Consider the following 12,955-nt stretch of genomic DNA (forward strand, 5'->3'; position numbering starts at 1 on the left):
TTTTGGTGCACTACATGTCCTTGGTGTTTCTGACCTTTTAGCACAACTGCAGCCTCTAAGCACCAGGATTTGGTCTGCTGTTCAGCAGCATACTATGCAGCCTGACACACCCTTCATGCCACTTACTTAAAATACCAGTGTGGACAACGAATATGACTCCCATGGTTTTCAAGAAGTAGGGGAAGAGAGCTGGGATTTGGGGAGTAATTTCCAAGGCAGCCAATATTCATCCTGAAATAAGTAAAATGTGTTCTGATCATTACCATGAAAGTAAACACATCTCATCTGGAAACGTAAATTCAGGAGTAAAAGTTTCTTTTTTATATGAACTACTTCACACTGGTGATAAACTTAAGGGATTTGACAGGGACTAAAGATTCACTTGTCAGCTGCTATGTCCTTTAATTAGCTTCCTAACATCCATACTGACTGAAGCAGCATGTTCTCAATTTAGCAAATCAGGCGTCTCTGTCCAGGTTTCACTGTAGCTCTGAAGTCCTGAAAAAGAGTATTAAACACAGTGATTCTTCTGCCCCCTAGTAGACATAATCTATTACATAAAATTTCTTCCATCCCAGCTTTTGTGAAATGGACAACGAAAGTATTAACCTAATTTCCAGAAGTTGCATGAAGTGTGTGTGGCTCTTCATGATCTTTTGAGGAGAAATTCACATACCAAAACCTCATGTCGTGCTCTGCTATGACCTGCTCTTGTATCTCCTATTTCACTTCAGGTCTGCAGCAAACTTCACCACATGCAATCACTCACAACTTCACATCCATACCACAGTTAGGTATGGATGGCCTTGTTTGAAAAGCACTTGACAGGACATAGGGGTTCTCTGCCACAGACAGTTCAGACCCCAACTGTTTAATCCAGCCAAAACTTCCTCACCCCTGTTTTGCACTCCCACCTGTAATGCAGAGATGATAAAATTCTTCAACCTTTTCAGCTAAATATTCTTCTACTTTTTAAATAGTACACTCCTTAGGACAGAGGGTCAAACACATACTTACCCAGAACCAAGCACAAATCACTCTTTAATTTAACTCTTTGGGATCTCTAGGTAAGAATCAGCCCCTAAGATGTTAACCAGCTTTTGTTTAACAGCATTTTTAAAGCTCAAACCAACTGTAAATCAGATAAGGCAGATTCTCACTTTGGGCCATTAGGTTTACCTCATTTCCATCCTCCTGTCTTTTTATGCTCTTGGTGATTCCAGGCAAGTTTCTTCCTGGTCTCTTACACTTGTTTTGGGCCACCTCACACCGCTGGAGCCATGCAAGAAATTGTAATAACAATATTAACTGCTCAGCTTTGACAGGACATAGCTTATTTTTACTGGATTACTTTTCTGGCACAGCATTTAAAGCACCAAATGATTTGACACCTGTAATTTTATACTTGGAATAACACAAGGTATTCATACTTCTTTTGTAATGTAAGATAAAAGCAAACACTACATATGTTCTCATTCCAGTGCTGCTGTCTGACAGCTATTTGCCCAAGGAGAAAAAAGTACTGTTACATTACAGAATACGTGGAAAAGTAAAAGCTATGGAAAAGAAATCATTAAATAGCTAACTTATTCCCCTGCTAGCACTAGACTGTTCCCTGCAGCATGTTTCAGAGTGTTTTGTCCAGTCTGGTTTTACAAGTTTCACATTACTTTCATTTATATATTTAATACAGCACTGAGTCCAATGTGGTTTGGTGCTGCTTATTTTCCTTGTCTTTCAACTAGAAGACTCAGTGATACACCAGCTGTTCATATAGAGTCAGCTCCAAAACTACTGAAAAAATATCTGGACTCTTTCCACTGACTTCAACAGGCTTTTGGACCAGGCTCAGGAAAAGATGACGAATACGTTTCATGTAAGACTAAGCAGGTTACAGTCAGCAAAGTATAAAGAGGATTAGCTGTGTAAGATCCAAAGGCACATTACCCTGCATGCTGAAATGCCTGCCTAACACACTTTCACTTTCACGGAGAGAAAGGGCCAGATTAATTTCTGGTGCTCTGCCACTAAGTCAATGCTACCATGCAAGGAATGAGTGTGATCTGGAATCCACCCAGTTAACCTCATTACAACTGGGATTTTCCTAAACTAGAGGTGAGATAATTTATTTTCTAAAATTGCAAAACCAATAAGCAAATCATAGAATGGTTTGCGTAGGAAGGGACCTTAAAGCTTGTCTAGTTCCAATCCCCCCCCACCATGGGCTTTTTGCTTTTCAGATAAGTTTAGGTCTTTAGACTAGAGACCCTATGGAATAAGTATCTGGAAAAACACAATGGGTTTTGTCTCTTTCCTCTGTCAGGGAAGGATGAACTCTCTTTTACTTCAGAACCTGAAATGGGTCATATTTGGTTTAAGACATACATATCTAGACCTCCGCTTTTTGTCACCAAAACAGATGGGCAACCCCAAACCAATTTGTGCATATTTTATGGAGCACTGATACTACAACATCCCCCCACTGTGTATGCTTTGAGTGCATGACTTCTGAAAGCTAGAATGCCTTTTATCGGGGATTATTCTACCAGTGGGGGATTCATTCTGAACAATACCATCAAATGAAGATGGTGGTGTGCAGTTATTCTCCCCACCCTTTCAAAGTTCACAGTAAAACGTGTCAGTGTTAGGGATGTTCTCAGCTGCTGAGAATGCTTTAATCAACCAGACTATTTTTTCTGTTCCTTCTGTTCCCTAGGGACAGGGAACTTCATAGCACTGCTTTGTTGTATGATGTGTACAGTTATAACCTACGCTAAAAGTATGCCATTAATGAATGAACACTGAGTGTGTGTGTGTCAAGCAGATGAGAATGTTCTTTTGATCTTCTGAGCTCCACCACTGTGGCAGACGGGTGTCTAAACTGCTTTATTAATGCACTGAAGTCTTCCCTCATTTCTCAAATAATACTGAAGAAAAATCAGAATTTCATCACGGTGTGATTTTCTGCTCTTCCAGTTCAAATCTAGCTGGAAGTTAGGGAGTAGGGGAAAAAAAAGATTATTTCTTTATTTATTTCCTAATTTTCCAGGGGGGTGGGAGGAATATTTCATGTGCTTGACACTCTCTGAGGCAGCCAACAGAAGCTTCTCAAATTTCTGTTTAATTTCAAAGCAGTTTCCACACAACATGGGAGGTGTATTTAGCTTTAGGTACAATTTTGAAACTAATTCACTAGAGGAAGACAATGGATTCAAAGGTTTTTTTGACGATAACATAGAATCAGAATAAGCATGTTTAAAAATCATAGAGGTTTATGAACATGATTACAGCAATGGTTTTAGCCTCCAGCATATGAATAGCAGTGAAAAACAACCCAACTGGTGTGAGGCCACAGAAACATATGGGAGAAAGTTTAAAGGCAAATGCCTGTAGGTAAACAATGTAAAAAATCCTTGATAATCCTTCCAAATATATGATTCTTATGTGGTGGTGTGATGAAAAACTGTGAATCCACTCAAATTTTCCCAGATTGAATGACATCTCCAGGGAGAAGAGAAAAAGAGGCAATGTAGGACCTCTGCTCTGTAAAAGAAGCAAATCAAATTACCACTTCACAGGCAGCTAAGCTGATCTAACTAGTCACTTGCAAAAGTGAGAGGTCAGGTCTCTCAGTCTCTTTGCCATTCTCCCAGCTGCACATGCAACAGCTCCGTACTCCCCTGATCACAGAATCACAGAAAACGTTTGGGTTGGAAGAGACTTCAAAGATCATCCAGTTCCAAACCCCCTGCAATGGCCAGGGATGCTACCCACTAGATCAGGATTCTCAAGCCCCATCCAATCTGGGCTTGAATATTTTCAGGGATGGGGCATCCCTCTGGACAACCTGTTCCAATGCCTCAACATCCTCACAGTAAAGAATTTCTTCCTAATATCTGATGTAAACCTACTCTCAGTTTAAAACTATTCCTCTTTGTCATATCATCACAGGCTCTTGTAAAAAGTCCCTGTCCAGCTTTTTAAGGTCCCCTTTAGGTACAGGAAGGCTGCTCCAGGGTCTCCCTCGAGTCTTCTCTTCTCTAGGCAGAACACCCCCAGCTCTCTCAGCCTGTCTTCACAGGAGAGGTGCTCCAGCCCTCTGAGCATCTTTGTAGCCCTCCTCTGGATCTGTTCTAACAGGTCCGTGTCCTTCTTAGGCTGGACAAAGCACTCTACAAACAGTCTCATGAGAGCAGAGCAGAGGGGCAGAATTCCCTCCCTGGCCCTGCTGGCCACACTGCTTTGGATGCAGCCCAGGACACAACTGGATTTCTGGGCTGCAAGTACACATTGCCAAGCTTGCCAAGTACAATTGTCAAGCTTCTCGTCAACCAACACCCCCAACTCCTCCCCAAGGCTGCTCTCGATCCATTTTCTGCCCAGCCTGCTTGTGCTTGGGATTGCCCCAACCCATCTGCAGCACCTTGCACTTGGCCTTGTTGGACTTCATGAGTTTCACACAGGCTTACCTCTCAAGCCTGCCAAGTGTCATCACTTCCTTCCACACCTCACAGCTTGGTATCACTGGCAAATCCTCTACGTCACATCTGTCATGTAGTCAGCTATTTACCTCACTATGCCAGAGAAAGCTGCCAATCTTTCTGCTGTTTTTCTTCCAGGCTAATAGGTCAAAGCAGCTAATGAAGAGATCCAACACGTCAGAGCCAGCACGGTAAGCAGCAGAATTACCAAGACCAAGGACTCCTGGGGATGGAAAAAGGACTGGGGACTGCCACCTCTCTTCTGTGCAAACTGAAATTGTCTGAGGGTGTCTCATGGAAGAACTGTCTTAACTGCAAGAACTTATTATTAGAAGGGAAGGGGGAATTGAAAGAAGTGGAACAAGTAAGGGTCCTGTTCTTTGGAGGAGTGTGTATATCAGGGTACAAACTAGAGCAGTAGAAATCCCATAGGTCTGCAGAGGATTTCACGGGTAGAAAAAGCTGTGTACATACGCAGCAGCTGCAACACACAGGAGCAGGGGATGTATAATCTATATGCAAATAACTGTGTAGTTCCCCCATGAAAGCATGGGGCTGACTGCACAGCCTTAGTAGCTGCATGATATGTCTACATCAAGTCTGCTGTTTCTGATGTGTTGCACTTCATATGCATGGCTGGTCAGCACAGCACACACACAGAGCTGCTTCTGTGAGGGGCTTCATGTCCTGTAACTGCTGTGTGTGCTCACAGTGCTGACACCCAGAGTTTCCAGGCATGCAGCAACCAGTTCAGAAGTGTCTGCTCTCTACAGCTATCACATATCCGGAAAGCCCAGACAAATTTATGAAGCCCTCAAAATCTGCCTAATGTGATTTCCAGGTGCAAAGAGTAAATGTGTCTGGGAAAAGGAAGCCTGCAGCATCTAGGAAGTCCTTTGCTACCTGCACAAAAGCAAACATAGGACACCAAAAGTTTAGGAACACCTGCTCTGATGAAGTGAAGGCAGGGCTGGAGCTTAAGTCTCAAATTCTTCACCTGTCTTCTCTACTGACTTGATTTACCACAATTACATTTGACAATGAATTTGAGAGGATGTGCTTTCACATAATGGAAACACGAGAGGAGTCTTGCAGTTCAGCTTCACAAATGTTCCTGTTACTGAGACCATTACAAAAGCTGCATAAGGAACTTATTTCAGGTCTAGACACCCAGGAAGAAAATAACTGTAAACGAGTAAGAGGCTATGCACTAAGATGAGAATCCACCCTTCTCTCTCCTTTAAATGGCATTGGCTTATAAAATTAATTACTTACATACCTCACAGAGACGCAATACTTAATTAATATTTGTTAAGTGCTTTGAAATTCTGATGGACGACATCATACTATTGTGCATCATGATTAATACAGTGTAAAAGTGATGCCATTGGTGTTGCTCAAGCAGAATGCTGAAAGGATATCTGTTGAGTTTCTGATTGAAAAAGGGGAATGGAGATAGAAAAGGTTTAGAAAACCAATTTAGAACTCAGCCTAAAGAAAAAGGGAGAACCGGGGAGGAGAGGAGCTAAGACATTTTTCAGAGGTATTTACTGTGCAGTGTGCATTAATTCCTGCAAAGTTAAAGTGTAAGTGCCTACAGCAAAATCCTGGCTCAAATCAAGTACAGAAAATGTTTCACTGACTTCAGTGAGGCGAAGATTGTTAGTTTTTGTCATAATTTCCAGCAGATGCATCCCATACGCAGGTTTGCAACTTTGCACGGCTCCTTGTTTATAGTTTAGGTTCAGGAAATAACCTCATCAAGCTCAGGCATGCTCACCATATAAAGGCAACTGCTCCACTTCTAATCTTTCTACTACATCCCACACTTGGAGTAAACCTTTCCATTCTGTTAATGAACTTGGACCTGAGCTACCTATTTAAGTTGGTGGCAAAACTCCAATTAAATGGAAGCTGTGTGGAAATCACTGTAGATTTTGTAATAAACATGGGAAGCAAACATCCTGTGTTTAACAGTGTACACTCCTGGAGTTCAACTCATTACTCAGAATTCTGTGGAATTCTGACTAGAGAAACAAATCAAAACAAACTAACCAACCAAACCCCCAAACTCCCAAAGTAACAGAAATTCAGGCAACTTACATTTTTAAGCATTAGTCTTTCATACCTAGTAAGATTAAGATTCAGAGAAACATGTTCCTCCCCACTTCTGGATAAGGCAGAGTTAATTCAACTGAAAGCTTTGCACCTGTGAGGCTCAAAGAAGAAAGGTTAAAAAAAATAGCAAGGGAGAGGCACCAAAATTTGAGATAAGGTACCTGTGAGCTTCTAGTATTAAGAAGAGTCACTTTAAAGCAGGCGCCTACAGCTACTTTAGGTAGGAAACTAAGTGAAAATGTTCTAGGTTTCAAATTTTGATACATTTTTGTTTTTGATAAGGATTGAAGACTGTTATGTGGTGTGTATGGGGCTCTTGGTAAGCTATTAATTACCCTTTTCCAAGTGGTCTGTGATGGCTTCCATCCTCTTAATGTACTCCTACTCAGCACAGGAAAACTTAGAAGCACTATTTATTCTAAAGCATTTGTTAAGGTGGGCTCTCTAACCATGCTACGTGTAGAAATGTTGTACTACAGCAAACCAGCACTTGTAGAGCAGTTTTGTGTCTATGTAACTGGTAGACCAAATGTAATGATCAAGTTGCACATAGCAGCTCTCCCTTTCACTTGTGCTAGCATGCTGTATGTTTTTAACTGTAGTGCAGGCTCTGAAGCACATAGGCTTGTAGTTTTCTCTCTCAGTGCTTGTACAGCTGTGCCCACAAATGTATGTGTACAGTAGAATCCAAGGAAATGTTCCTGGATGCCAGGATTAAGCTCTAATAACTCACATGCAGCTCACATTGTAGTTCTAAGTGTTGACAGTTGCTTTCCAGTCCTACTGGAATAAGCAACATCATTCTTCCATCTAAACTCAGTAGTCAAAATCTGTTGGTGTATGACCTACACCATGTTGCTGCTCTTGGGATCCTAAGGAGAGATGGTATTAAGGTGCGAAGGCAAAAATTCAAGCCTAAAGATTTTATTGACTAGAAGTTAAATGTGTGATACTTAAGTCATGCAAAAACAGTGCTGTGTCACTCGTGTAAACAGGTAGGCTGTGTCTCTTTCCTCAGAATGTTCATTAATAAGATACTTACTGGATAACCAGTACCACAAAATATGGCAAATGCTTCTCCAAAGTCTGTCTTTATTATGGCTGGAGACAATGGTGAGCAGGCAGTACAGAGGAAAAATCATTCTGTCAGCTTCTTGGCATGGGTACTTACAGGGAAGGCCACTGAAGAGATGCTAACTACGTATTCTGAAGAGGTTTCAATTTCGTGGAGGGGCCAGAAGAAAATTATACCAGAGATCAGAGTGAGCAAGGCTATACGTAAGACTAAGCATTGTTTGCATTTTGCTGACAAGACATGAAGGATTTTCAAGATAATACTGTTCTTCATTTTTAGACATCAGGAAAAAACCCTATCCTGCTAAATAAGGTATTTCATGACTTGTTTGCCTCTCTGTGTGTCCATCTACATTATCCTTGACTTTTTACCTGGCTTTTTCCTACTGGTTTATGCTTTTTTCCCAAGCAGGCTGAACAGCAGCCCAGCAGCAATCTCTAAAAAACCTGCACCTGTATGGAAAGTACCTGAATTTCCTCTAAACCTATCAAATGAATCCTAATCACTCATCTCACATGCTTTCCAGAGCAGGTTCTTGCAGTTCTCTAACCTTTTAACTTATGTTTTTGTGCCTGGTTTTAATGTTAAAACTTCTTTTGTGGTTCTCTTATGCCATGAACAGGGCAAATATATTTATTTTTATCTCTGGCAAGACTTGCATTCCTTCTACTTACTTATAACCTGCCAAACTGAACTATCATTTGGCAGTTTAGTCACTCTGTATCCACAAATGCCTGTGTACTCGGAGTACCTTTTTATTTTCTCCTACCTGCCAGGTACCCTACACACATTTCCAAGCCTCAGGTGATGGATCTCTCATGTTCATTAAAATGAATGTTGTTCAGATGACCGTGTCTTTTCGAATAGTCCAGATCTTGGTGTATCATTCTGTGTTTACACCTTCAATTTGTGGTGCTCACCAAAACCACACAAACAGTTGTAGGGACTGTTGTAGAGTGCTAAAAGACTGAAAAGGAGTGGTGTGAGGTCTTTGGGACTGCATTAGACTTCTGCTGGATCAAAGTTCCCTATAGATATTCATTCCCATTTCTTATGGGTCTTCCTTCTCGGGGAGTTCAATATGTCAATTTTAACTATTTTAATGCTAGACTGGATTCTTAGAATTACTGCTGGCTATGTCTATATCAGGAATAAGCATGAGTCTGCGAATGAAAATACCTGATGCTGAGGGTTGTGTTCCTACTATGGGTTCTGTGCATGTGGTTTGTTTGGGTTGGCTCTTGCCTGCCCTCACAGACTTTCCCACCTATGAGTTGTGGAGAGTGTTGAGCATTCACTGGTGGTGCAGCCTCTGGTGATCCAGCTGAAAACTTCATGTTCAAGTCAAAGTGCAGTACATGGAGATAATCTGCTTCAAGCCCACGCTCTTGCCGCTCACTTATTTAACATCATCAAAGTGAGAATCTGCACTAGTGCTGGTGCACAGATCACCACCTGTCAGACAGTCTGGGAGATTACTGTTGCCATTAATGAACTTAATCCACATCTGGAGAAGGCACACAGGGATGTGGAAGATTTCTATCTCTTTGTTAGTTGATGGGAGAAGCTTACAAAGTCAATCTTCAAAGCACAGATAGGAAAAAAGAAAACATTCCCTGTTCACTGCCTCCAGTTTGGATCTATAAGAGGTCTAATAACATGATGGCAGAATACATTTTGATGTAATGGATAATTGAGTTTACTATGTTTAGTGTAGTGATCAAATTAATAGCAGGATTGACTTTTTATTTGGTGTAGGGAGGGGTAAGAAAGGCAGGGCAAAGCCCCTATTATCTGCTGTGTACTGAAGATATGCAGAGTACTCTGAGACAGCTCAGGAAACAGGGACTATGTATTTTAGCTGGTGGAATGCTATGCAAACACTTAGTGAAAACACTTAAACACCAAGAAAAGCAAATTACTCTGCCCTGGGAAAAGGGGGTGGGGGTGGTTAAATTCAACTGCTATTACTGCTGTGCAGTTGTTAAAAAACCACCACTGCACCACAGCAGATGAAAGTATTCCGTCACTTAAGACATTCTTATACCAGAAAGGATGCCTGAAACATGCTAAAAGACAAATGTCAGTATAAAGTACCTGGTGATGCTTTTTCAAGTGGCTCACAACAGGGAAAAGACTAAGAAGTAATGCTGAACTGATAACTTAAAATTTTACTAACATATTCCAGTACTCCTGTGTTTCAGGTAACTTTTCAGAAGTATACTCTCAAGAACTTTTTATTCCTTACAATATATTGAGAAGAAAAAAGTAAAACTGCATCTTCAAGAGGTTAGCTCCCACACTAGCCTGATGGTCACGTAACTGCTCCTTCCAGAAACTGACACATAATATAGCCTTTTTCTGCAACCTCCTCAGTTATGCAAAATCACAGCTCAAAACTGTAGACTGAGTCACTAACAGCAGTACAGAGAAATAGAAAAATCCAGCTAAGGGCCTTTCTTCCCCCTCTCCCCTCCCACTTGCTTGAATATGCAAGCATTTCAAAATAGGTATTCACACACATCACTTGTTGACTTCTGTTTCAGTGGCATTTGTACAGCTGGGACAAGCAGAGAGGTCTACACAAAAAAGCTGTCTAGAGCTGATGCAGCCAGCCTTCAGATCTGTGTCTAGAGCCTCCTCCTAATTCTCAGAACAACCGCAAGCTGGGCTGCCACCAAATCGTCCTCAGAGCTGCTCCAAAGACTGTGCTGCAGCCTGGGTAAGGCAGCACAGGCAAATGGGGGAAGTTGCTGTGTGACAGCAGTGCCCACATGGAGGGACTTGTGCTGTTCAACAGATAAGCTGCATTCACTTGTGCTGGCTAAACTGGGGCAGGTATAAAAGAAAGGCCAAGTGCCCTAACAGCCACGTTGCTTAGGGAGGGTGTGCGTGGGCCCATCTCTTTGTGTGAGCTCCAGCTCCTAAGTGCCTTAAGTGTAGCGAAAACAACCCCCAGCATCAACTCTTCTTCCTGCTTGATTTTATGCTGTGGTCACAGCTGCAAAGGTAAGGATGTTATTTTGCTCCTCTGGCACTGAGTCAAAACCCCGAAGTTTGTATTAGAAAAGTGGCCTGGAAAGTACTGTATTAACAGACATGCAAAGCCTCTGACTTCTGGGGAATAACCAGCTTTGAAGTAAAATACACTCAGCAATAATCCAAGCACACTTCATTAATTTCTGAACTGCAAGGGCAAAGTACTACTCAGAAAAAGCTGTAAGACAGTAATGAAGGCTTTGGGGTTTATTTTTATTTTTAATCCCAAAAGCTCCTTATCTCCCTTCTTCATTTTTTTTCATTCAATTTACAGTAGTCTAAGTTAAAGCTCATCTAACAAAAAAATGACACATTAAGTTTAGCTAACCTCTTCACCACCCTCTTGATGAGAATCCTTTCTTCCTGGGTGGAATAAATGCAACAACTTTACAATTGGTATGTTGCTTGTTTAAGATAACTTTTCTTTGCACTTTGTGTTTAATGGAATTTGGCTGATGTGGGATATTTCAGCACTTAAATAATTGAGATAGTGAGGGCAGCAACTTTTGCCAAGTCTTAACTAGCACAAAAGGATCTCTAGGCAGGAAGGCAGTATTTTGTTATCTGTCAACATGCATGCATCTTTCTCTACCACACCCCCAGTCAAGTTTGAGAACCCTTGACACACCATGAAACATCGGTTTACTGTTCAAATTTGAGTCAAAGCTTAGACTCAAAACAAAGAGTAGTTGCAGTTTAACACTGGATTTAAGTGCAGGTCTGAGGAGTTGCTGCTGGAACGGGGGTGCTCATGCCACTTTTCCCATCCTACTGCTGGACTGTGCAGCTGCAGTGCCTGCCATGTCCAGAAAGCCTTGATGCACTGGAAAAACCAACTTTTAAAAAGCCAGCTGATCCCTAAGCCTGATGCAAGAGGTACAGCACGATGTTCAGCTGGGCGGTGGAACAGGGCCACCTTGCTGCCGCAGCCTGCTATTACTCCAGCCTTTGAGGCTGGATTAGGGGTTTTTAAAATTTGTTTCAACACTTCAATTCGTCAAAAACTGGCTCTAAAAGAAGCAACCCAGGCCACTCTTATACTTCATGTTACATGCTCTCTTCTTGCACTTAAAGAGTTCATGTGAATGAGCAGAAAGAAACCAACTAGGCTGGAAAGCAGGAGCACCTAGCCTCACTAATAAGAAGGGGTAGGGGAAATCTTGTTCCCTTCAGTGATCACAGCAGACTTAAACAGGAAAGTTCCAATTTTTATGAAGAAACATAGCAGTGTTTGAACATGAAACCTGCTCAAGATAACCTGGTCGCTTCACAAGCTGTACCTGAATAACAAAGTAAATCTGACTGTAGATTCCTTACCATGTGGATGAGTTACTGCAACCAACTTGCTTTATGTTCGCCCTACCTCTTCACATTTCCTCTGGCTGTGCTCCTGCCACCGAGTTCCCCACAGAACAGAGCACCGTGGGCCTGTGCCTGTTTTAAGCAACAAGAGATGTTTTCTGCCACTTTTCTGATTATTCTCTGTGTATCAGGCTTTCTCTGTAGCTTGCTAGATAAATTTGCCTTGCACCCCTCTTCTGAAGGCGGCCAAGACGTATCTCAAGTGCAATTACCATTAACAGGGCCCGAAGGGAAATGTGTTCAGGCTCTCGGGGTCACTGAGCAAGCCCCTACTCGCCTCACGGCACTGCTGCCCTCGCCGAGACGCCACCGCCCAGTGCCCCTGGTTTGACCCCCGCCGCCTTTGCAGGCGCCCGCCGCTCCCCGAATCACTGCGGCGCTGCCGTGGCCGGAGCCCCGACGGAATTCCCCGCGTACGAACCCCCTCCCGCGCCCTCTGCCGCCCCCGCCAGGCCCCGACCGCCCCCTGCCGCCGTTTGCGCCAGGCCGAGCCCGCCGGGAGGGGCAGCGGGGCTCGCTGGGGTGCGGCGGTGCCGGCGGGAGCGGCGGCGGGGCCCGCCCTGGCCGTGCCCCGGGCTCGCTGCCCGACCCCACTCACGGCAGCGGCGTCGGAGTCACGCGGGCGCCGTGGGGGCCGCCATTGCTGCGGTGCCGGCGGGGCGCGGCAGGGGGCGCTGGCGGGAGGCGCTGGGAGCGGCGCGGGGGAGCCGGGGGTGTGACACCCTCTCCTGAGTCGGAGGGGACCCGCAGGGACCATCGGGTGCAACTCGTGGCCCTGCACAGGACAGCCCCAAGAGCCCACGTGCCTGAGAGCGTTGTCCAGGTGCTTCTTGAACTCTGTCAGGCTTGGTGATGTGACCACTTCCCTGGGGAGCCTGTT

General features: G+C 43.5%; 1 protein-coding gene across 3 annotated transcripts in view; it reads right to left on the bottom strand.

The window, feature by feature from the left end:
• LOC116441687 (cytochrome c oxidase assembly factor 1 homolog) overlaps positions 1-12,740 on the bottom strand; it is a 53,443-nt gene extending 40,703 nt beyond the window's left edge. The window contains exons 1-3 of one of the 3 annotated variants that reach the window (XM_032103908.1): positions 12,674-12,733; positions 12,031-12,147; positions 1,180-1,272 (exon numbers count right to left, since the gene is read on the bottom strand). The gene's annotated coding sequence lies outside the window, so the exon portion shown is untranslated. Of the gene's footprint in view, positions 1-1,179; positions 1,273-12,030; positions 12,148-12,673 lie in introns of all 3 variants that reach the window. The other 2 variants (XM_032103888.1, XM_032103899.1) reach the window with 2 other exon arrangements.
• Positions 12,741-12,955: the final 215 nt, after the last annotated feature.

Source organism: Corvus moneduloides, chromosome 1 (assembly GCF_009650955.1).
Source record: "Corvus moneduloides isolate bCorMon1 chromosome 1, bCorMon1.pri, whole genome shotgun sequence".
In the NCBI taxonomy this organism is placed as follows: domain Eukaryota; kingdom Metazoa; phylum Chordata; class Aves; order Passeriformes; family Corvidae; genus Corvus; species Corvus moneduloides.